This window comes from Canis lupus, chromosome 4, assembly GCF_003254725.2.
Source record: "Canis lupus dingo isolate Sandy chromosome 4, ASM325472v2, whole genome shotgun sequence".
In the NCBI taxonomy this organism is placed as follows: Eukaryota; Metazoa; Chordata; class Mammalia; order Carnivora; family Canidae; genus Canis; species Canis lupus.
Genome location: NC_064246.1, coordinates 1956295 through 1960174, shown reverse-complemented (window position 1 = coordinate 1960174; position 3880 = coordinate 1956295). Strand labels below are relative to the sequence as shown.

Genomic DNA, 3880 nt, shown 5'->3' with positions numbered 1-3880 from the left:
TGTAAAGGGGCAGACCCTGCCCCACATGGATTGCTGCACAGCAGAGCAGAAAGTGGCCGCTACCCTCACTGCTGTTGGCAGAAGTTTGAAAGGGACAAAACCCTAGAGAAGATAGGTGAGTGTTCCTTGCTGCTGTTTCCTGTACAGGTAAATCAGGGAGACAGGATGAGAGTATTTCTCCCAATGTCTTCTCCTTGGCATGTTTCTTCCTAAGACATTGGGAGGAATACTCTCATCTTCTCTCCCTGCTATGGGGACATTTTTGGTGTCACAATTGGGGCGGGGGTGCTATGGTATCTGATAAGTAGAGGCAGAGATCTGTTGAACATCCTACGATGGGGCAGCTCCCTCCAACAAAGAGTTACCAGCTCCAATATGTCAACAGTGAAGAGGTTGAGAAGCCCCCTGCTAGCTGTGCTGTGAAACATATTTCACTATGGCAGATAGCTAAATCTTATATTAGGTTTGCACTTACTTTGAATTAATGATGTATTTAATATTTAGTTTTAGTATTACATTTGTATATATGTATGTACACATACACATACATACTTGGATTATGCATACATTATATACATCGATATATTGGCACATATACATAGATACATACACATACATCTATATAAATAGATCTTACATTAGGTTTGCACTTACTTAGACATCAGATATTTACTGAGCATCTAATATGGTGCCAAGATGCAGTTCTAAGAACATTGGTGAACAAGATACCAAAAAATTACTCTGGCTGGAACAACGTAGAATATATGTATACTGGTGCACACACCTTTATGCTAATATATATATACACAAACATATTCTTCCACACACTTATATATTTAATTTTTCAGTTTTCTTCTGTGGCTACTTAGCTGTTCTCATCCTCCTCTTCTGTAATACAAATGAAAGATAAGATTTATGTGTGCAAGACACTTGAGTAGGTAAATCTGGACAATAGTACTTTTTGTTCCCAGAAATAGAATAAATGTTTGATTAAGATTCCAGTTTGCAGCATGCTGGCTCTAATCGATTGAGATTACCTACCTTTTAAAGACACACAACTCTGAGGCAATTTTAATAAAAGTAACTCTTTAATTTGTAACCTGGAACTTTTATTGGTTGTGTCAAATTACACCTGATATATCTTAAACATGAGCACAATGCATCTAGCTGTCCCCAAACCATGACTGGCAACTGCTGGGGGGGAAGCACAAACTTCTCATAGCTTTTCAAATCTAGTTTGTCAAGTAGCTGAGCTGCAGGTGGTGTGGTCAATGCTGGTTGCCCTCTGGGAGACGCTGGTCTTTGCTTAGGACAATTTGGGGTTCTGTGAAGCTACTCTGAGTGCTGAAAAGAAACAAAACAAACAAGCAAACAAGAACCCCTGGAAACATTCTCCTTTGGGGTAATTCAATGTCATGATTCTCATTCACTATGCTCAATCCCATGAAAACTTTAATCAGACTTCACTGAACCCAATACTAAAATTGCTTCTTTATTTCCTCAGCTTCTTCCAAGTCTTTTTCACTCTCTAGTAGCTGCAGAAGATTGGTATATGCAGCTTCCAACCTGTGCTGGCAATCTGGGATCATCATCCGGACTCTTGCAGGATTTCTGCCTGCTTTTTAATGGCATAATTTTCACCACATTCAGCTTTCATTTTTTCGATTTTTTCTTCTTGTTATTTGGCTTCTTTTTCATACATCATTTTTTTCTTTGACCAATCACTTCACCATGCCTGTTTTGATCTTGATCTGCCTCATGCAAGGATGGGCCATGATCCCTAGAGCACTATTGAGAGGTGGAAAGCTAGGGTAACAGTGGAGGAAGATCTATAGTTATCTGTTTAAATTAGGCCTAATTTAATAACATAATTAGTAAATGATGTTCTCTTTTGCTTGCATATAATATCCCTAGAAGTGTTCTTTTCTGACCAATAGTTACTGTCATATGCAATTCATGAAAGAGGAATATATTTGTTTTATATGTAAAAATATTTAAAAATCTAAAGATAACCATGACCATACTTAGAACTTATGTATTGACCAAGAAGAAAGAGTGCAGCAATCAACAACCTTATTGGCAAACTTTTCAATGGGAATGTGAGGGAAAATATTACCAGGTACATGGAACTCTATGAAACAATCTTATAAATATATGAGTACTTTTACGATAGGATATACCAGCTGGCTTTATATGCATAATAGATATAGTTATAAATTTGGTGCCTGTCTCTTTTTGAAGAAGGTCAGTTTTTGGTTGCCATTTACTTCTTTCTTTTTGTTTTAGTTTTCATTTAACTTAAGCAGTTAATTACAGATTCATTTCCATTTCTTTGTGTTTGTATTTTCAGTTCTTCCAACTGTACTTCACATTGGTATATCTACTTGACATCTTCACTTCTCTGCAGTTAGGAAATGTCTATAATTATAAATAAATATATTTATGTTGTTATAAATACAACACAACATTCTACTTGGGACATAATATAATTTTCTCCCCCTACCATAGGGAAAAAGTTTTGCTTTATATTTTCCCTTTAATGCAAACTAAAATTGCATTTCTTTTTTGTTTGTTTGTTTCATTTTTTTAAGGTCTTGTTAGTTGACATGTAGTGTAATATAGTGTGACATTGGTTTCAGGAGCAGAATCAAGTGCTTTATTGTTTATGTATAACACCCAGTGCTCGTCACAGCAAGTGCCCTCATTAATTCCCTATTACCCAATTAGCCCTTCCCCTGCCAACCTCCCGCCATCAACTCTTGATTTGTTCTCTGTGGTTAAGAGTCTCTTATGGTTTGCTTTCCTCTCTTTTTTTTTCCCTTTCCCTATGTTCATCTGTTTTGTTTCATAAATTTCATATATGAGTGAAATCATATGCTATTTGTCTTTCTCTGACTTATTTCACTTATCATAATAACTCTAGCTCCATCCACATTGCTGCAAATGGAAAGATTTCATTCTTTTTGATGGCTGAGTAATATTTCAGCGTGTGTGTGTGTGTGTGCGCACACACACGCGTGCACGTGAGCACATATAAATGCCACATCTTCTGTCTCCATTCATCAGTTGATGGAAATTTGGCATCTTTCTGTAGTTTGGCTATTGTGGACATTGCAACCATAAACATTGGCGTGCATGTGCATTTTTGAATCAGTATTTTAGTATCCTTTGGGTAAATACTTAGGGGTGCAATTTTTGGGTTGTAGGGTAGTTCTATTTTTATCATTTTGAGGAAACTCCATGCTGTCTTCAACAGTGGTCACACCAGTTTGTCTTCCTACCATCACTGTAAAATAGGTTCCCTTTCTCCACATCCTCACCAACATCTCTTATTTCCTGAGTTGTTAATTTTAGCCAATCTGACAGGTGTGAGGTGGTATTCTCATCCTGGTTTTGATTTGTATTTCCCTGATGATGAGTGATGTTGAGCATCTTTTCATGCATTTGTTGGCTCTCTGTATGTCTTCTTTAGAGAAATGTCTGCTCATGTCGTCTGTCCATTTCTTAACTGGATTATTTATTTTTTAGGTGTTGAGTTTGATAAGCTCTTTATCGATTTTGGATATTAAACCTTTATCAGATATACATTTGTGAACTTTTTCTCCGATTTTGTAGGTTGCCTTTTAGTTTTGTTGATTGTTTCCTTCACTGTGGAGGAAACAATCAACAAAACTAATATTGCATCTTATAACATATTTATTTTAAATAAAGTATAATAAAACAAGACAGTCTCGGTAAAATTACCTCTGTACTTCCAGATTGTGTTCATTATTCAAATACAAGATTGACCAGATCATGTTCGAAGAGGTCATTATCATACATGGTATATACATGCAAACATAATTTGTTTTTTCAGTAACTACAAAAGGAAGGAAAGTTT

The 3880-nt window shown here is 36.2% G+C and overlaps 1 pseudogene; it reads right to left on the bottom strand.

The window, feature by feature from the left end:
* Positions 1-1452: 1452 nt before the first annotated feature.
* Positions 1453-1775, bottom strand: LOC112660812 (tubulin-specific chaperone A-like; annotated as a pseudogene).
* Positions 1776-3880: the final 2105 nt, after the last annotated feature.